The sequence below is a fragment of the Dermacentor andersoni genome, chromosome 1 (assembly GCF_023375885.2).
Source record: "Dermacentor andersoni chromosome 1, qqDerAnde1_hic_scaffold, whole genome shotgun sequence".
NCBI lineage: Eukaryota > Metazoa > Arthropoda > Arachnida > Ixodida > Ixodidae > Dermacentor > Dermacentor andersoni.
The window spans coordinates 119,491,534-119,513,438 of NC_092814.1; the positions used below are offsets into that span (position 1 = coordinate 119,491,534).

General features: G+C 46.5%; 1 long non-coding RNA gene across 2 annotated transcripts in view; it reads left to right on the top strand.

Moving 5' to 3' along the window:
* Window positions 1–20,099, top strand: part of LOC140216501 (uncharacterized) — a 111,882-nt gene extending 91,783 nt beyond the window's left edge. For both annotated transcript variants that reach the window (XR_011893181.1, XR_011893182.1), the window contains exon 4: window positions 19,996–20,099. This is a non-coding gene — a long non-coding RNA (uncharacterized lncRNA). The remainder of the gene's footprint in view (window positions 1–19,995) is intronic.
* The last annotated feature ends 1,806 nt before the right edge of the window (window positions 20,100–21,905 follow it).

Genomic DNA, 21,905 nt, shown 5'->3' on the forward strand with positions numbered 1-21,905 from the left:
TGCCTTATACTTCACCAACCTTCTAACATTTCTGTTTTAATATGCAAGCTATACCTGGCCCTTGCGCCAATAAAATTCATAAATTAATGCGATTGCCACATCTTTAGTTAGTTGCCTAATCATGCATTTGTCAATGAGAGAGAGTTATTGGCTATGTCAAGAAACGCATGACGAGACGTTCCTGATGAGCTGTTTTCGTAGCTATTTTTGTATCCACCTCGAAAGAACCTGAAATGGAGAAAACGCTGCATCATAGGCGCACTTCTGTACAACCAATGCAGCTTATTTTGTGCTAACAGAGCACCATTCGGACATTTATAAGCTGCAATGGTAGATACTCTTATAACATTTCATTACCAATAAGGCTTATTCAGATTTAAAGCAAAGATTTCTTAGCCTCTTTCTGCACTTTGGAGATAATCTAACGCCATCGACTGCGCAGGTGCACGCACACTCACGTCAAAGTGCCACAAGATATGGATACAGGGTGTCCCGCATAACTTGAGCCAATAATTTAAAAATGAAAGGCGCGTTGGAAGCGAATAGAACCGAACGCATACTATTCGCAATAGCCTATAGTAACTCAGACATATTTTTATTTTCCCCATAACCCCCTAATTAATTAAGTTTAATTACCCAAATTTTTAATTATTGTCTGAGAACCCTCAGTATGATACGCAGCTTTGTAGAGCACCTTCAGAAACCACCGATAGAGTTGTTTCCTTTACGAGACGTCTCACGTAGTCCTTTTTTTCTGGTTGAAAAAAACAAAAGAAACTCGCGAAATATGAAAAAAAGCCACGTGACGGAGCGTTTGCGCAGTGCTATTGTACTGCTCTCAAGCGAGCGTTCGGTGAACAAGGTCGGCTGCATCGTGACTGGTGACGAGGAAGGGGCGGGGCGTTCTTTATCTCATCGGCAGCACTCGGCCAGCAGCATGCATTTTCGCCGTCCTCCGACAGGAGCCGACCTTTTGCGTCACCATCTCCTCATATCATATCAATAAACAAATATTTTTCTGCTTAGTTTAGCTCTCGCTATTCCCATTTCTAATTGTTTTCGATGTTTGCCTGATACTTTTATGCAAGAACACATTGGTCATTATATTATCTAGTACTATCTGTCGCAAGTTCAGTTGCCGCCGATGTGCGTCATGGCAACGTCAAATCCCGCCAGAATTGATGCACAGCACAAATACGTAAAATGTCGGTTGACAAGTGCAAAGCGAGATATAATTGCTCTAAATGCAAGGTATCAGGCACGTAGCCGAGTGGGCGGACACGGCCTTATATGCTGCATATGTCAGCACTGTTAAAATGCACTTATTGTACACCTTCCTTTTCAATGATAATGGTAAGCTTCCAGTCAGGAGCTGACAACGTCTGCCGTATGCGATCCAACCCATTTTTATTGTTCTATGAATTTCCTTCTCATGATCAGGGTTCCCTGTGATTAATTGACCCAGGTAAACGTACACCGTCACATACTATAGAGGCTGACTGGTGATCCTGAACTCTTGTTCCTTTGCCTGGCTATCCATCATTATCTTTGTCTTCTGCATATTAATCTTTAACCCCACTCTTACACTCTCTCTGTTAAGGTCCTCAATCATTTACCTCTTCTGCATTGTTGCTGAATAGAACAATGTCATCAGAAAACCGAAGGTTGCTGAGATATTCGCCGTCGATCTTTACTCCTAAGCCTTCCCAGTTTAATAGCTTGAATACACGCAGTGAATAGCATTGGAGATATTGTGTAGCTAATTAAGGTAGCTGTAGTACCTCTGTAGATATTTTCCAAGCTATCTACGTAAGCGTTCTGTACTCCTTGATTACGTAACGCCTCTATGACTGCTGGTATCTCTACTGAATCAAATGCCTTTTCGTAAGCTATGAAAGCCATATAGAGAGGCTTATTGTACTCTGTGGATTTCTCGATAACCTGATTAATGACATGGATGTGATCCATTGTAGAGTATCCGTTCCTGAAGCCAGCCTTTCTTTTATTATTGAAATGAAAATAAAAGAAAGAGACGTAGTCGCCTTATGATGGTGACGGCTACTCCTTTTCTCATAGCGGAAACAACAATATAAAATATATGCAGGAAAACGAAAAGAAATCACTTCATACGGTCAGAAATTCACAGCACAGTCCTATACGTCCATGAACATAGAAGTATAAAATTCAAATGCAAGTTGCGCCACAATGAGTTCGTAAACAGTCACAAACACACACAAACGGCCGTGATGTAGACTTCGATGAGCATACGAACAGATGAGGAATTACACAGTGTTGAAATAATTCACGCACAGAAAAAGATGTATAACACATAGCATACAAGCACTAATAATTACAAATAATAGAAAAACGTTATAGTATATAACATCGTGTGATTCTTCAGTGCAATACCTAGTACTTGTTAAGGATGCCCATTTCTTCATAAAAAGGTTCAAGTGCGTTCAATGCTTTTCGCTGTGCTATTTTTGATGGCCATTGGCCCAGCAATTTTGCGAGTGAGAAAGAGCGGTGAGGATCAATGGAGTGTAGCTCTTGTTCTAGCTGCCGTCTTTGCATATCGTATATGGGGCAGTCGAGGAGTTGATGGCGAACATCCTCATCGTCGTGGCTACAGGAGCAAGCTGGGGAAGAAGGCCGTTTGTTGCAATATAGGAAATGTTTGGTGTATGCTGTGCCAAGGCGCAGTCGATGAATTAGTGTCGAGGTACTTTTAGAAAGTTGGACATCCAGCTGATATCTGAGTTGAGGGTCCACTTCGTCAAGAATTGATTCCTTAGTGTTTTCATTAAACCATTTTGACATACACAAGTCTTTCTTTAGTACTCTCAATATCCGTTTTGTGTCCATTGGTGATAAAGGGATGAGTTGAATTTCTGCATCTTTATGGGCCGATTTTGCCAATGAGTCAACTAGTTCATTGCCTGCTATACCAGCATGGCCCGGGACCCACTGTAATATCACTTCATGTTTCCTTTCATTAGCCTGAGTTAAATGGTTCAGTACTGCGTATGTTATTCGTGCGTGTGGTTGGCTGTCATCAATATTTTCAAGACATGCTAAAGCCGATAATGAGTCCGTGCAAATTACTCACTTTGTTAGTGTCTCATATCTTTTGATAAAATGAGTGGCTTGGAGAATTGCCACTAATTCTGCTATTGTTGATGACGACGTGCGTCCCAGTCGAGAAGCGTACTCTACCTTTAAGAATGGTATAACATAAGCTGCAGTCGCACTTTCTTTGATTACAGAACCGACCCTGTAGACGTGAACAGATTTCTGGTACTTGTCAAATAGGTGATGTAGCGCTAATTATTTTGCTGCTAATGTGGACACGCTGCTTTTATATTCAAGCCTATTAGAGGCTCGATTGCGCAACGTTTGGACGACACTCACAGAAGAGAAACACAGAGTGTCGTCCAAATGTTGCGCAATCGAGCCTCTAATATGCTATACCAACACGCGTCCTCAACCTTGGCAAATATTCAAGCCCTTCGATTGACGTTTCTATTTTCGGCGCTTGCAGAAGCCATGGTGGGTAGCAGAGGTCTGAGTGCCAAAAAAGTGATCGTGGGAGTCGTGATTTATGCTCTTGAAATATGGCGTGTATCTGTGGACCCGGACGATTCTATATCAGAGAGAGAAGGGGGTGTGAAGAATGCTGAGTAGAAATTCTGAAGAGATGTCTGCATGTTTCCGGGCTGCGAATCACCGTGAAATGCGGTTGCCGCGCTTTTGCAATAGTGAGGTGACTGGACGTAGCTCGCGGGACTCCTAGGCACACTCGTAAACGCCGAGCCTGCAACAGCTGTAGCCGATGGAGGGACGTCGCAGATAATTTGTGCAATATAGGGGCGGAGTAAACAATTCTCTGACACACAAGTGCTGAGTGAACGTGAAGCAGGGATGCAGTTGTTCCACCCCACTTCGTGTCTGCGATTCTGCGGAGAACGTTTATAACACAACTAATTTGGTCCTCCAAGGCGGTCAAATGATGAGTCCATCGAAGCTGGTGGTCTAAAATCACGCCGAGAAAACGATGTTTCCGAACCGGCTCTATCTCATGGCCGTCTGTTGAAAGACCAAAATTTCTAACCTTTTCTTCTTGTTAAAGGCAGAACCGCTTATTTGGCACAAGATATCTTCATGCCCTGTTCTCTTAAATGATAAGCTATTGCGTTCAAAGCTTCCTGCAGCCGATGCTTAACAACTTCTAGAGACTTGTTCGATGTCCATATGCAAATGTCATCAGAGAGGGAGAGGGAGAGAAAGGCAAAGGGAAGACAGGGAGGTTAACCAGAGATTATCTCCGGTTGGCTACCCTGTACTGGGGGAGGGGCAAGGGGATGCGATAGGAGAGAGAGAGAAGGATTAAAAAAAAAAGAAACTACACACACATGCACGTACACACAAACTGTTTTTGTGGGCCCTGTCACGCAGCCCGCAAAGGCGTTCTTAGTGTTATGCAACGTCACCGTACAATCCTGCGTCACACAAATGTGATCAGCATACATAGATATGTGTATGTCTGCTGGAAGTACTGCTGGTAAACCTGCTTTTGCGGCATTGAAGAGAAGTGGACTTAATACATTTATACACTTCCTTGGCGGAACTTCTTTGTTTATGGTGTATGCGTCGCTTTGTCCGTCATTTGTATATATATTTGTCTCCGTGATCCTGGGACATTCTTCACCCAAAATGACGTTGACGTCGACGACTGGCTCAGCATGCATGAGCGTGTTAGCCAAAGCCACCACTGGGACCCTACCAACATGCTTGCCAATGTAATCTTTTATCTGGACGGGACACCGCGTGTCTGATTTTGCACCCATGAGATCAAGCTCTCCAGCTGGGACATTTTCAAAGAGCAGCTTCGCGACCTATTTGGCAACCCGTCACGTCGCCAACAGGCTGCGCGAAAAGAGCTTTCCACCCGTGTCCAGTCGTCGACCGAATCGTTTGTCTCCTACATACAGGAAGTGTTCGCGCTTTACCGGAAAGTCGACGAGCACATGACCGAGGTTGACAAGGTGGGCCATATCCTAAAAGGCAACGCGGACGACGCCTTCAATTTGCTCGTCTATAACGACGTTTCTACCGTCGACGCCATCGTCAAAGAATGCCGCCGCTTCGAGGTAGCCAAAAGCCGCCGCGTCGTCCCACAGTATTTCCGGATTCCAGACACCCCTGCCACGTCCTCTTGCTCCGCTCTTACCGCCACACGACCATTTCAAGAGAACGTCACACGTATCGTTCGCCGTGAGATTGAAGCGGCAAGTCCGGCCCCCCTTCATCCACGACACCCTGATGGTACCTTTGACCAAGCAGTCCCCACTATTTCCGTTATTCAAGCAGTTGTGCGGCAAGAAATTGCAAACCATGACGTTCCTACCGCCTGCTCTGTCTCCCGACCTGATTCGGCACCCATTCCCATCTCCACAACCTGTAATGACCAATATTTCGCTCCCAGACCACGCAATCCCACTGAATGGCGAACCCCAGACGACAAACCGATCTGCTTTCGCTGCCACCGCGTTGGTCATGTATACCGCCACTGCCGCACCATCTGGATGCCGCGGTACTGGAGCTCATTCCCTGCTCCTCGCCCATACGCCGACGCTCGCCGTTATTCACCTCGCCGTCTGTACCCTACGTCTGATGCCCCTGACAGCCACTCCTCCGTGCGATCGCCGTCGCCTCAACGCCGTCGCTCCCCGTCACACCAGCTTCGCCGCTTTTCCTCGCCAAACCAACGGACGAAAAACTAGGCCATGCAGGCCATGCGTCGTTAAACTTAGCCGGATTTTAAATAAAGTTGTTTCCCTCCATCCATGCAGCTCTTGGAGTTAGTGCTGCATCACGTTCGTCCTGTCCAAATCCTCCGTTGACGCTCCTCACCAACACGAACCTAATTGAAGTAGACGCAGATGGTGTTCCGTTGACGGCAGTAATTGCTACTGGAGCCCAAGTATCCATAATGAGGGCTAACCTATCTCATCGCCTCAAAAAAGTTCTTACGCCTGCCATCACTCGAGCCGTGCGTGTCGCCAATGGCGCCACTGTTGCCGTCAGGGGTATGTGCACTGCTCGCATAGGAATTGCTGGCCGCCAAGTTCCCGTCCTGTTCACCGTGCTGATCAGTTGCCCTCATGACCTAATCTTCGGGCTCGACTTTCTGACGACGCATTCTGCCCTCATCGACTGTTCCACCGGTACACTGTGCCTCAAGCTTCCTCTTCTTTCAGACGTTCGCCCCGAACAACCGAACACCCTCTGCACTCCAGCATTTGTTCGCTTACCGCCAAAAGCCATAACTTTCGTCGAATAGGCCTCGGCAGACGGCAGTGACAGACAATCACGTCACTGCTTTTGTAGCGACGCGTCTCCAGATCCTCCTGATTCGACGGTCCTCGACGGCCCATTACGTCCCATGATCGCTCCCACCTGACCAAGCAGCCACCCTATATCGCATTTTGCTTTCCTGCCACGACATATTTGACGCTCAAAATAGACCACTTGGTCAGACGTCCCTTGTTGAGCATCGGATAAACACTGGTGATGCTGTTCCCATTCACCGCCGACCGTAACGCGTGTCCACGGCAGAGCAGCAAGTTATTCAGCAGGAAGTAAACAAGATGGCTCGCCAGAGGCATTGTTGAGCCCTCGTTGAGTCTTTGGGCGTCGCCGGTGGTGCTCGTCAAAAAGAAAGATGGCCCGTGGCGTTTCTGCGTTGATTACCGCCACCTAAACCAAATTACTAAAAAAGGATCGACGTTCACCCTTTAGCACGAATTGACGACGCTCTTGATTGCCTTCACGGTACCAAATACTTTTCGTCCTTCAACCTTCGATCTGGTTATTGGCAGATTTCCGTCGATGAGCAAGATGAAGAAAAGACCACTTTCGTCACTCCATATGGCTGGCCTCTACCAATTCAAGGTTATGCCGTTCGGTTTATGCAATGCCCCCGCCACGTTGGAACGGATGATCAACTCTCTGCTTCAAGGTTTCAAATGGTGAACTTGCCTTTGTTACTTCGACGGCGTCCTTGTATTCTCTCCTACATTTGAGACGCACCTTGAGCGTGTCGCAGTTATCCTTGACGTCTTCCGCAAGGCTGGGCTCCAATTAAACTCATCGAAGTGCCACTTCGGGCGCCGACAGATTACAGTGTTAGGCCATCTCGTCGATGCTTCCGGAGTACAACCCGACCCGGAGAAGGTTCGAGCTGTAACGGCTTTTCCTGTACCTCAGTCTGTCAAAGACGTCCGGAGTTTTGTGGGGCTCTGTTCTTATTTCCGACGGTTCGTGAAAGATTTCGCAGTAATCGCGCGACCACTTACTGAACTTCTGAAGAAAGACGTGCCGTTTACGTGGGGTTCCGCTCAGGCTGCCGCATTTTCACGCCTTTCACGATTCTCACCAATCCACCGGTCCTGGCCCACTTTGACCCGTCCGCACCTACAGAGGTCCGAACCGATGCTAGTGGTTATGGGATCAGCGCCGTCTTATCGCAACGCCAACACGGACACGACCATGTTATAGTCTACGCTAGCCGGCCCCTGACAACTGCAGAACGCAACTATTCGATTACCGAGCGCGAATGTCTTGCTCTCGTCTCGGCTGTTTCAAAGTTCCGCCCATATTTATATGGCAAGCCCTTCTCAGTTATCCCAAACCATCATGCGCTTTGTTGGCTTTCGTCGCTCAAGGATCCTACTGGCCGGCTCGGTCGTTGGGCCCTCCGACTACAAGAATATCCCTACACAATGACTTACAAGTCGGGACGCCAACACCAGGACGCAGATTGCCTCTCTGGCTACCGAGTCGAAGACGCGACCTCTACGTCTGATACTGACACCGACGCCTGTGTTCACTCTGTTTTTCCACTGCTCCATGTCACCGACGAGCAGTGCCGTGACCCGTCCTTGAGTATCATCATTGACCGCCTGGAATCGTCACTTGCCGACAGTTTTCTTCACTTATTCATACTTCAAGATTTCTTACTATACCGCTACAATATTCACCTCGACGGCCCTGCATTACTCCTCGTGATCCCTAAACATCTTCGCTTGGCTGTTCTCCACGAACTTCACAACCTCCCCACTGCCGGTAACCTGGGTGTGTCACGTACCTACGACCGGATCCGCCGACGATTCTTTTGGCCAGGGCTTGCTCGCTCCGTTCGAAGATATGTAGCTGCGTGTGATAAATGCCAGCGACGCAAGACACCATCGACGCTCCCTGCTGGGTACCTTCAACTACTCGACATTCCCGCGGAACCATTCTTTCGGGTTGGTTGGACTTATTGGCCCTTTTCCTCTTTCTACCTCTTGGAACAGGTGGATCGCTGTGGCCACGGATTACGCGACGCGCTACGCCATCACCCGAGCGCTTCGTACAAGCTGCGCCACAGATGTCGCCGATTTTCTTCTACGCGACGTGATTTTATTAGATGGCGCTCCACGTCAACTTCTCACAGACCGTGGCCGGACATTCCTATCAAAAGTTATCGAAGACATCTTGCAGTCCTGTGCCACAAGGCACAAGCTATCCACGTCTTACTATCCGCAAACAAATGGCCTCACGGAACGTCTCAATCGCACTTTCACAGACATGCTCGCGAAATATGTCTCTTCAGACCACACTGACTGGGACCTCGCTCTACCGTTTGTCAGATTACTTATAATTCCTCGCGCCACGACACAGCCGGTTATTCCCCATTTTTCTTTCTGTTCGGCCGAGAACCAGCACTGCCCCTCTATACAACCCTTCCTCTTCACGCGGCACCGACCAGTGAATATGCACTTGACGCCATCGCCTGCTGTGCCCACGCAAGTGGAATTGCCCGCGACCGCCTTCTGAAATCCCAAGAGAGTCAAAGGCGTTTGTGCGACTGGCGACACCGAGACGTGCACTTCCCGCGTGGTTCTTTGGTGCTTCTATGGTCTCCGTCGCGTCAGGTCGGCCTGTCAGAAAAACTGCTGCCTAGTTACACAAGCCCATACCAAGTGCTTCGTGCCGTGACTCCGGTCACCTACGAGATCGCCCCTGACGCTCTATCTGCTTCCCAGTGCAGTGATATTGTGCACGTTAAACGACTGAAGCAGTATCACCCTCCCAGTGATGACATTTAGACGCTCTGGGACGTCGCTTCTGCCGCCGGGGGATTATGCTACACGCGTGTGGCATTTGATTGTTTGAACGAGGTGCGTGGGCGCCATCACTCGAGAAAAGAGGAGGAAGGACGAACTGGGCTCGCGCTGTGAATCTAACCGGTCAGTGCCCCAACCGCTGCTGTAAATATAACCTGTAAATAGTTGCTCGTCTTACTGACTCGTCCTTCGCGTAACAATATCAATAAACACAGCAACAGCAATGTTCCCACAGCTAATCTCGTGGTCAACAAACTTTACCAAGTCAAAGATGCAGTCCATTGTACACCTACGTTTTCCGAAGCCAGCCATTTGATCTGGTTGACAACTGCTGGATTCTATCCACCATTGCAGTCTAATATCGATCATTTTTTCCATCACCTTTGGAACACAGCTCATTAAACTAACAGGACGGAAGGAGTTAAGAGACAGTGGCGTTTCGCCAGGTATTAGCAATGGGACTACGTTAGCGATCCTCCAACTCACAGGAACATGTGCTTCCTCCCCACATCTTGTTGAAGACGTGTAGGAGAGCGGACGTGCCTGTTGGGCCAAGGTTTTTCAAGGTACAATAAGAGATGTTGTCAGGACCAGTGGCTGTTCTTTGGCATGTCTTCAAGAGAGCGTGCTGCAGTTCTTTTAGAGGGAACAGAATAGCGGGTATGAGGTATATTGCAAGCATTTTCAATCTGTTGCTGCACCGAAAAGATAGATTGATCTTGAATTGATACAGGATTTGAGAAATTTACTAGTGTTGTGCAGAACGTGTTTGCAATTTCGCGTTCGGATGAGCCAAGAACTGTAGCAAGGCTTTTGAAGGGACTACATTGTGATACCGGATGGCCAAGGGCGTTTATTAATCTCCAGATTTTCGGCAAGGGAGTGAAGGGGGTAAGTGACGTACAGAACTCGCGCCACCGTTGCTGTCCCAGTTTTTGCATGTCCCGGTTAGATTTTCTGTGTGCAGGTTCCCTTTATTGATGATCTTCAAGCCGTCCGGAACGACGAGACCGACGCTCTGCTCCCCGTCTAACGGCTCGGAGTCGTTCATCGTCTGCGTCGACACTGTACTGTCCTTCCGGAACAGTTGTGTATCGCGTAGCCCTGGAGTAATTACTTAGTACCGATGACATGAACGTGTCCTGGTCATTTACTTGGTTCACTACCGCAGAATTATATTCTCGAAATAGTTGCCAATTAGTAACTTTAGTTACTCTGGGAGATCTAGCCGGATGCATAAAGGGATGCGCTATGAGAATTGGGTAGTGGTCACTACGCCATGTCTCATAATATGTGCACCATCTAATACCGCGCGTAAGGTCAGGGGAGGCTATAGTAAGATCAAGACAACTAGTGTAATTGTAGTCTCTTAAAAATTTAATCGATCCATCATTAAGCACAACAAGGCCGCATGAGTCTATAGCCTTTTCTAAAGACCTGCCTCTAGAAGAAGTGTGGCTACTGACCCAGGTAACGTTATGAGCATTGAAGTCCCCGCAGAATAGGACTGGTCCTTGAATCCTTTGAAAGAAATGCATGAAAGTTGACTCAGTAATGCTCGATGCTGGTTGCATGTAAACGTAAACAATGGCCACTAGCAGCTTTTTAAACTGAACTTTACAGGCAACGAACTCAGGCACATCAGAGTCTGAGGAGAAGAGAAGACAGGAAGGTAGATCGCGTGTGACGCATAACATAGTTCGGCTAGGGTTCGAAGTTCGTGAAGATGAGTATATTACGTAGTTCGAGAGACGGAAATTATGGTCTACACCGGAGTCGTTAAGACACACAACGGGGCACCTGTATTGCGAAACAAGCTTCCTGAAGTCTTCACTCTTAGATCGAATGCCATTTGCATTCCATTGAAATACTGTTGTGTTTCGAAAACAGTTATCCATCTGGCGAGCCACTATCCTATGTTGTAAGCTACTTTTGTAGTACAAGCGGTTCTAACGAAAGAACAGCGCTCACCTCGGGAAGGTTGTTTGCCATAGGAAACGCCCGCAGAATTGCTTTTAACTCAACAAAGAGCATAGGCATCACCATATGCTGCTGAGATTATTCCAATTCACTTGTGACATGCGCAGGTGCTTGTGTTCTCAAAGGGATGAATGCCTGCTGAGACTCATGTTGGCGGTCGACAACACTTGGCGACGTCTTTCCTTGGCTGTCTTTCTTGCTTGGTTTGCCTTTCATCTCCTGTAAACCATTAGCCACCATCGCATACGTATTCTTGCGCCCTGCTGATTGTAACGGAGAAGCTACTTTCACTGGGTTGACAGCATCTAAGTTCTGAGGAGGCGAGCCTTGCTTCGGGGTCTAACCATGTAATATTTCTTGTCGCCTGAGTAATGAAGCCGCTTGATGCTTGGGACATCTAGCGTATGAAGCCATGTGTTCTCCGTTGCAGTTGGCGCACTTGGGTTGATTTCTAGACGTGCAGCCTATATAATCATGGGCTCCCGCACAGATCTTGCATCGCAATTGGCCATGTTAGGACTTAGAAACGTGGCCAAATCGCTGGCAACTGTAGCACCGAGTTACAGGTTCTAAATATTCTTCGACTGGATGACTCGTGAATCCAAGTGGGACGAGTATTCGCAATGGTTTGTCAGGCAAGAATTGTAGGATGACGCTCCCAAGTCCATGTGGTTCCACTGTTCCATCTTCTCGCAGGAGCCATCTGGTCTGCCTCTTAACGGAAATGACGCCGCTATCTTGTAGGTACTCAAGTAGTTGGTCTTTAGCGTATTGAATTGGAACATGTCCTATTTTTACTCGTGTACGATGGTGGTACGTATGGTTCCACTGCAAGTCCTGCAACAAGAGTTAACTCAAGTAGTCTCGTAGAGGCAGCGAGACAAGACACATTGATGGAAAAGTTACATTCCCTCGTTACGCGAAATGATTGTACCTTCTCTCTTGCCGTTGTATTAATCTCACTGGCCAACTTGTTTGGATTCACTTTATAAAACGACGCTTCCGGGTCGGTGAGCTTGAAAATCAGTGGTATTCCCACTTGGCGTGATTTCTTGTACGTCACCCTGGTGAACGATCTTTCTTCCGCTTCCATGTCGGCGGTTTCAACTATTGTGGCATCGCTTTACGGCTCGTGATCGCCACTACATGGCCTCTTGGGAGAGTTCGTCTCCAGGTCAGCATCCGTTGTCGCATTAGGCTTGAAGTGGTCACTGCCAGCCGGCAGCACAGCGGGCGCTTGTTGTTCTGCAGTAGCATTCATCTCTCCCCTTGCATCAGGCAAGCGCTGAGAGGAACGGGGTCCCTTCCTTGACAACTCCGGTTGCGGTGCGAGCCGGTGGTACGGCTTCGAGGACAAGAAGTCCTCCCGCCTGGTGAGGCGGGAAGTCGTCGACCGAATTTCGGCTACTGAGTGCTGAGGTAAAGCGAGGAAACTAAAAAATTAAGACGAAAAAGCGGGTCCCTGAGAAGCTCACGTCCGGCGTTGGCTCACTTCGTCATATCCAACCTGTTCCCTTGGTTGACGAAAGTCCAGTGTTGCTCTTATTCTATTGGAAATTATTTTGTTAAATATTTTATATAATACTGGGAGTAAGCTAATGGACGTATAATTTTTCAATTCTTTAACGTCTCCTTGTTTGTGGATTAGTATAATCTTTGCATTCTTCCAGTTTTCTGGGACCTTTGCAGTCGATAGACAATTCGTATAAAGAGCCGCCAGTTTGCCAAGCATTATGTCTCCTTCATATTTGATTAAATCGACTGTTATTCCATCTTCTCCGGCCGCTCTTCCTCGTTTCATGCCTTGCAAGGCCCTTCTGACCTCATCGCTAGCTATAGGAGGAGTTTCTGTATCCTGTTCATTACTCTTTCTAATGGAGGTATCCTGACTCCTCTGGGTATTGTACAGGTCAGTATAGAATTCTTCCGTTTGTTTTACTGTATCTTCGAGATTGCTGATGATATTACCATGTTTACCGCTCAGTGCATACATCTTGGTTTGTCCTATGCCAAGTTTCTTTCTCACTGACTTCAGGCTGCGTCCATTTTTTACGGCTTCTTCAGTCTTTCTCATGTTATAGTTTCGAATATCGCTTATTTTCGCCTTGTTGACCAGTTTTGAAAGTTACACGAATTCTATCTTATCTCTTGAGTTGGCCACTTTCATTATTTGTCGTTTCTTTATTAGGTCCTTTGTTATTTGGGAGACCTTGCCTACTGGTTGTCTTCGGGCCTTTTTGCCTCCCACTTCACTTGCTGCCTCTGAAGCCAGCCTAGTTACGGTTTCATTCATTAGTTCTATGTCATCATCATCATCTATCTGTTCTACAGCTGCAAATTTGTTTGCAAATACCAGCCTAAGTTTGTCTGCTTTTACCCTTACTGCCTCTAAGTTGACTTGTTTCTTCTTGACCAATTTTACTCTTTGTCTCTTCAAATTGAGGTGAATCCTAGCCCTCACTAACCTATGATCACTACCTATCACTTCTACATCCTGCACTATGCTGGGATCGGCACAAAGTATGAAATCAATTTCATTCCTTGTTTCCCCATTAGGGCTCTTCCAGGTCCACTTTCTGTTGCTACGCTTCCTGAAAAAGGTGTGCATTATTCTCAGCTTATTCCTTTCTGCGAATTCTACCAGCACCTCTCCTCTAGCGTTTCTAGAATCGACCCCGTAGTTGCCAATTGCCTGTTCACCCGCCTGCTTTTTCCCCACTTTTTATTTATTTTTATTTATTTATTTATTTATTTACCCTCAGGGCCTTTCGGCATTAGAGAGGGGAGTGGGTTATACAACAAATAAGAAGGAAATAAATCATGAGCGTATACACAATATTTGCTAATTATACAATGTTAGCTGATAAATGCAGTAATAGAACATGACATATAAAAGTAACACTAAACAAGAAAAAGGAAAATACCAGGAGCAGTTCGTACAAATGTTTGCTATTGTACATTGTTAGCTAGTGCTTTTCGAAAATGATCATTGTTATTAATGGAAACAATGTAAGAAGGAAGTTCATTCCAATCTTTCGACGTACGTGGCAAAAATGAGTGTAAAAAGTGTGTCGTGTTACATGTACCAATTCTAACTTTATGATGATGATCAGTACGGTGAGATAAGTAATATGGTAGCGACATGAATTTTGAATGAAGTGTAGGGTGGTGATACAGCTTATGAAAAAATGAAAGGCGGGAAATTTTTCGACGTGTTGCTAGCGGTTGAAGACCCAGATTCGATTTCATTGAAGAAACGCTCGCACCACGGTAGTAATTCCAAAGAATAAAACGAGTGGCGTTGTTTTGGATGAGTTCAAGGGAATGTATTAGGTTTTCGTGGTAAGGGTCCCATATAGCTGCAGCGTATTCTAATTTTGGCCGTAACAAGCTTTTATAAAGTAGTAATTTTAAAGGAGAGGGAGCGTGAGAAAAGTTACGGCGTAAGTATCCCATCAAGCGGTTAGCTTGATTAATTATCTATTCGACGTGACGATTCCATGTTAATCTAGATGTTATATGTAGGCCTAAGTACTTATATGAGTTAGTAGATTCTAAAGCAACGTTATTCAAGTAGTACACAGGCATTGCATTGCAAGTGCATTGAAGTCACCAATTACTACTGTATATCGGGTTTGCATTTTTCTCATCGCTAATTCAACATCTTCATTATACTGATCTACTTCCTCATCGTCGTGGCTGGATGTTGGAGCACAGGCTTGTACTACCTTTAATCGATACTTCTTATTAAGTTTGATTACAACTACGGCTACCCTCTCATTAATGAAGTAGAATTCGTCAATGTTGCCCGCTATGTCCTTATAGATTAAGAATCCTACTCCGTATTGCTTCTTATCTGGCAGACCTCTATAGCAGAGGACATGGCTGTTATTCAGCAACGTATAAGCCTCACCAGTCCTTCTAACCTCACTAAGGCCGATGATATCCCAAACAGAGTCTGATATTTCCTCGAATAGTACTGCTAAGCTAGCCTCACTCGACAGAGTTCGGCAATTAAAGGTTGACAGAGTCAGTTTCGATTGGCGGCCTGTCCGGACCCAGAGATTCTTAGCACCCTCTGCTGCGTTACAGGCCTGACCGCTGCCTTGCCGATGCTCCGTAGCTCCCGCCGATGCTCCGTAGCTGCTGGGGACTGAAGACCATGAGCTAAGTGTAGATATCATTGGGAAGGTTGCGGCCGAATACTGCACCAGGGAGGCCAATTCCTGTTCTGGTGAGGAAGTGTCTTTGTTCAAGCTTAGTGGGCCTTCCTAATTTGGTTTTCCGTGGATTAGTATAGCACCACTCGCTCTCGGCATCTTTCGCCGGAGTCAGGCGCCACTCCTAGCCTGAAGATGTAGTACACTGGAGGATGTCATACGCAGATACACCATCGTAAATAAAAAAAGGAGGGGGGATTTGAACTTCCGACTACCGCAACCGAGCATAAGACAAAGCTCAGTAATATAATCCCGCAGGCGGCTAGGCTACCTTGTCTCCTAGAATTGCGGCCCCGAGGGTCCTACGTACCTAAGAGATCCGCTGATTTGTCCGCCCTGACATTATGGTTGCATGACATAGTGTCAATTTTTGATGGCCCTAACCTCTCGTTTCCCGAATCTCACGCATGCACGCGGTCGTGAGCGCGCCTAGGTACACGGTATATTTTCGCTGAACAGAAAGTGGACCTGGTGAAGCCCTAATGGTGAAACAAGAAATGAAATTGACTTCATACTTTGTGCCGATCCCAGCATAGTGCAGGATGTAGAAGTGATAGGTAGGGTAAAGTGCAGTGATCATAGGTTAGTGGGGGCTAGGATTCACCTCAATTTGAAGAGAGAAAGAACAAAATTGGTCCAGAAGAGACAGGTCAACCTAGAGTCAGTAAGGGCAAGAGCAGATCAATTCACGCTGGTACCTGCAAACAAATATGCGGCCTTAGAACAGAGAGATGATGATGATGACATAGAACTAATGAATGAAACGGTAACGAGGCTGGCTTCAGAGGCAGCAATTGAATTGGGGGACAAGGCACCAAGGCAACCAGTAGGCAAGCTCTCCCAAGTAACAAAGGACCTAATAAAGAAACGACAAAGAATGAAAGTGTCCAACGCAAGAGATAAGATAGAATTCACGGAACTATCAAAACTGATCAACAAGGCGAAAATAAGTGATATTCGAAATTATAACGTGAGAAAGACTGAAGAAGCCGTAAAAAATGGACGCAGCCTGAAGTCAGTGAGAAAGAAACTTGGCATAGGACAAACCAATGGATGGATGGATGGAAAAACTTTATTTTCGTCAGAACGCATGTGCGGACGATTCCGTGCTAGATGGCCATCAGCTCATGGCTGACGGCGACCTGGGTGGCCCACTCCACGGCCCTGGTCTGGATGACCGGGTCTGAGCTGGCCAACACGGCCTCCCACTGCTCGAGAGAAGGATCACGCATAATATCCGTCGGTGGCGGCGCTATGCTACAGCTCCATAATATGTGGTCATAGGTGGCCAGTTCCTGGCACCATTTGCATTCCGGCTGAACGTCCGGGTAGATTTTGTTTAACACGTATGGGTTACTGAAAGATCTCGTCTGCAATCTTCGCCAGACGCTTTCCTGCGCCTTCACCAATTGCTTGTCCGGTGGAGGGTAAATTCTCCGCTCAAGTTTGTAATGGTTAGTAATGTCGTGAAAGGACACCAGCCCATCTCTCGTGGACCTCCCTGGAACGTCCGGCTCACCTGCTCGGCTGACGAAACCTCGAGCATTCATGTGAGCCGCCTCGTTCCCAGGGTTCCCAGAGTGGGCCGGTACCCAGACAATTTCCACCTCCGTAGTCCCTCGCCCCGTGGCCCGATTTAGTAATCCTGCCGCTGTGACAGAGATTCTGCCCCTCGCCAAATTTCGGATGGCTGTTTTAGAGTCGCTGAAAATCAGGTCAGCTTCAGTATTACCTATAGCTAGCGCTATCGCCGCCTCCTCTGCAGTTTCTGAGGAGCGGGTTTTGACTGATCCAGAGGTGACTAAGCGTCCCCGCCCGTCCACCACCGCAACTGCAAATGCGTCCTTGTTCTTATACTCGGCGACATCTACGTAGACTGCCCCGTTGTACTTCCCGTACTTAGCATGTAAAGCTCTGGCTCTTGCCTTCCTACGGTTCTCGTGATGTATCGGATGCATATTTTTAGGTAAAGGTTTTATGTACAAGCCCTTGTGCATTTCTCGCTTCACCTGAATTGCTGGGGACATGAAAATTCAGGTGAAGCGAGAAATGCACTAGGACAAACCAAGATGTATGCACTGAGCGGTAAACATGGTAATATCATCAGCAATCTCCAAGATGCAGTAAAACAAACGGAAGAATTCTATACGGACCTGTATAGTACCCAGAGGACTCAGGAGTACTCCATTCGAAACAATAATGAACAGGATACAGAAACTCCTCCTATAACTAACGATGAGGTCAGAAGGGCCTTGCAAGACATGAAACGGGGAAAAGCGGCAGGAGAAGATGGAATAACAGTCGATTTAATCAAAGATGGAGAAGACATAATGCTTGGAAAGCTGGCGGCTCTTTATACGATGTGTCTATCGACTGCAAGGGTCCCAGAAAACTGGAAGAATGCAAACATTATACTAATCCACAAAAACGGAGACGTTAAAGAACTGAAAAATTATAGGCCCATTAGCTTACTCCCAATATTATATACAATATTTTCCAAAATAATATCTAATAGAATAAGGGCAACACTGGATTTTAGTCAACCAAGGGAACAGGCAGGCTTCAGGAAGGGATACTCTACAATGGATCACATCCATGTCATTAATCAGGTCATCGAGAAATCCGCAGAGCACAATAAGCCTCTCTATAGGGCTTTCATAGATTACGAAAAGGCATTTGATTCTGTAGAGATACCAGCAGCCATAGAGGCATTACATAATCAAGGAGTACAGGACACTGAGGTGAATACCTTGGACAATATATACAGAGGCTCTACAGTTACCTTAATGCAATACAAGAGAAGCAGGAAGATGCCTATAAAGAAAGGGGTCAGACAGGGAGACACAATCTATCCAATGCTATTCACTGCGTGCTTGGAAGAAGTATTCAAGGTATTAAACTGGGAAGGCTTAGGAGTAAAGATTGACGGCGAATATCTCAGCAACCTTCGGTTCGCCGATGACACTGTTCTATTCAGCAGCAATGCAGACGAGTTAGAACAAATTATTCAGGACCTTAGCCGAGAAAGTGTAAAAGTGGGGTTGAAGATTAATATGCAGAAAACAAAGATAATGATGAATAGCCGGGCAAAGAAACAAGAGTTAAGGATCACCAGTCAGCCTCTAGAGTCTGTGAAGGAGTACGTTTGCCTAGGTCAATTAGTCACAGGGAACCCTGATCATGAGACGGAAATTCATAGAAGAATAAAAATGGGTTGGATCGCATACGGCAGACATTGTCAGCTCCTGACTGGAAGCTCTGACCATTATCATTGAAAAGGAAAGTGTACAATCAGTTCAATTTACCAGTGCTGACATATGAGGCAGAGACTTTGGAGACTGAGAAAAAAGCTTGAGAGCAAGTTAAGGACCGCACAAAGAGCGATGGAACGAAGATTGCTAGGCATAACATTAAGAGACAGAAAGAGAGCGGTTTGTATCAGAGAGCAACGGGTATAGACGATATTTTAATGGACATCAAGAGAAAAAAATGGAGCTGGGCAGGTCGCGTAATGCGCCGGTTAGATAACCGTTGGACCATTAGGGTTACAGAATGGGTACCAAGTGAAGGGAAACGCAGTCGAGAACCGCAGAAGACTAGGTGGAGCGATGAAATTAGGAAATTCACGGGCGCTAGTTGGAGTGGGTTGGCGCAGGACAGGTGTAATTGGAGATCGCAGGGAGAGGCCTTCGTCCTGCAGTGAACATAAAACATGATGATGATGATTTCGGTAGTTTTGGTACGCGCTTGCAGCATCCGGCTTCGTGACGCAGTTAGCGAAAAGCAGGTCGGTCGTGTGACGCAGTTTCCCGTGTACTGAATCTTACTGGGACAACAAGTTCGTGACGCTTTCTCTGACCCCCGATGTTATCATGATTAATTTCGTTACTTTTTGGTATACTTTTGAGGAACGCTCGCCGCGCCTTGCGTTGTGAAGCAGTTCGCGAAAAGTGGCTCGGTCGTGGTGACAAAATCAGTTTGGCGTGTACTGAATCCTGGTGGCACAATTTTGTGATCCTTTTAATGGCCTCGCAACAAAATATACCTTCTTTCGGTACTCACGTTTGTCCAAAACGCGACGAGTGATTGCCAAGAGTGATAACACGGGAGTGTGTTGCTTGCGCCGGCAGAACGTTCAAAAGATAAAGCCGAGGAGCTCAAAGAACGGTAACTTGTGACTCGAAAATTCTGTTTTCTGAACGGCTGAAAATAGTCTTTGCATCCACGCATTCGGTTTGAGTTCCAGGAGAAGACATTCTGCGAGCGTCTAGCATGGTCTCGCTGAGAGCCTGCGTTGTGGCCACCTCTGTGTACGTAGCGTGCAATCGCGTCGGCTGAGGCCAAGTTGTCGTGGAAACGCGCAGTGGCCCGTGTATTTGTGCTCTTGAAGTGCCGGAAATAATGCCCGAGAATGGGGGAATGCTTGGAAACGAGATGTTTTCTTCATATTTTGTGGTATTGTATGGAATGAGTCGGGTATTTTCTACACCGTGCGTGTAAAAGCGAATTGCTTTGGTTTGCAATGCTGCACATACACCACTTTTGCACGTTTTGCCTCTACGCACAGTATTCCTGTGAGGTCTACACACCAAAATGACACGTGGTTGTAATTTACTTTTTTTCAGCTGATGCCGTCCAGTGGAGCCTCCTACGTGAAATACTGCTGCTATCCTGGTGCCACAACGTTGGATGATTTCACAAAAAGCCTTGAACGAGCATCTATGTAGAGTAAAATAAACATTTCCTTTTCTTTGTAGAACTTCCATACTTGCTTTCAGCCACAGTACACGTATCCACAACTGCTCAGGCTTAGACTCTGCCTCAATGATAGTACCAGCTTCATATGTTTTACTTATCCGCAAGAAAAGTGGTAAAATGCTTATCGGCAAAGCGGTCAGGCAAGGAGACACAATCTCTCCAATGATATTCATTGCATGCCTAGAAAAATATTCAGGCTGTTAGATTGCAAGAAGGATAGGAGCGACGATAAACGGTGAATATCTCAACAACGTTCAGCTTGCCGATGACATTGTCATGCTCAGCAACGCTGGGGATACATTGCACCAATTGACTGAAGACCTTAACCGAGAAAGTATAAGAGTAGGTTGAAGATTATTATGCAGAAGCCGAAGGTAATGTGTTAATGTATTAATGTGTTAATGTATTAATTACGATATTGTTAAATTACTAATAGGAGGTCTTCCTGAGTTTTTGTACCTCCGGGATCTCCTCCTGTATTAATGATGAGTGATGAAATAAATAAATGAAAAAATGTTGAAGGACCTATCAACCAAACCAAAATTCATGATCGTCAGTCACCCTCTAGAGTGCGTACAGGAGTAAATTTATCTAGGCCAATTATTAACAGGGAATCCTAATCATGAGAAGGAAATTTACAGAAGAATGACAATGGGTCAGAGCGCATACGGCCGGCATTACCAAATCATGACCGGAAGCTCACCGCCGTCATTGACAAAAAAAAATGTGCAACCATTACATTCTTATAGTACTATCATATTGGGCAGGAACTTAGAGGCTAACAATGTAGCTTGAGAACAAGTTAAGGACTGCTCAAACAAGCGATGGAACGAAAAATGTTAGGCCTAATGTTAAGGGACAAGAAGAGAGCGGTGTGGATCAGAGAGCAAACGGCGGTATAGGGATAGTTGAAATTAAGAGGGAAATTCGGAGCTGGGCAGGTGACGTAAATCGTAGAGCACATAATACGGGGACCACTAGAAATACACAGTGGATGCTAGGGGAAAGGAAGTCCTGTCGTGGACGCAGAAAATTAGGACGAATAATGCACAAGGAAATTTGCAGGCCCAACTGGGAATCAGCTAGCACAGTTCAGGGGTAATTAAAGATCGCTGGGAGAAGCCTTCGTCCCGAAGTTAACATAAAGATAGGCTGGTGACGCTTTACAACATCCAAAATCCGGCCGGAATTATAACGCACTGTTGCTTTTGAGCCACAAGTCGCTTCGTACTACGAGGCCGCATTCGCATGTTTACAGAACGGTGTCAGACGCAGCTTCGATACCCCCACTCCCACCTTGTTCTCGCACTATATGTGCAGTGACTGCTCCAAAAAAACTGCGTCAGTTTCGTAAGATCGACGGCTTGAACCGATTTGATCGGAAACTAGCTATAATGTTGAACCGTTACGTGCTTCGTGCACGGTGCTGTGCAGCATTCTCACGTGCACTCGAACGTGCTTTCCTGTGAGACTGGTAACTTTATGGAAACGTTGGCACTGATGATTGTGGTGAGGCTGACCGATTAGACTTTACTTCTATGGGCTGCCGCTTGGGCTATGACAGACAGCGTAGAAAGGGGCTCCAGTCCCTGACGTCACCAACCTATGATTTATTACCGGTCTCCAAAATTGAAGTATACGCGCCTTTGTGCATTTCGCCTTTGCCGGAATGCGGCCTCCTGAATCTACGAAATAAACTCTTGATGTGGTGCGAGGCATCACCTTGTTTTATCACCTGAGGAGAAGTCAAGAAGACGCGATGAACGCTGATACGATG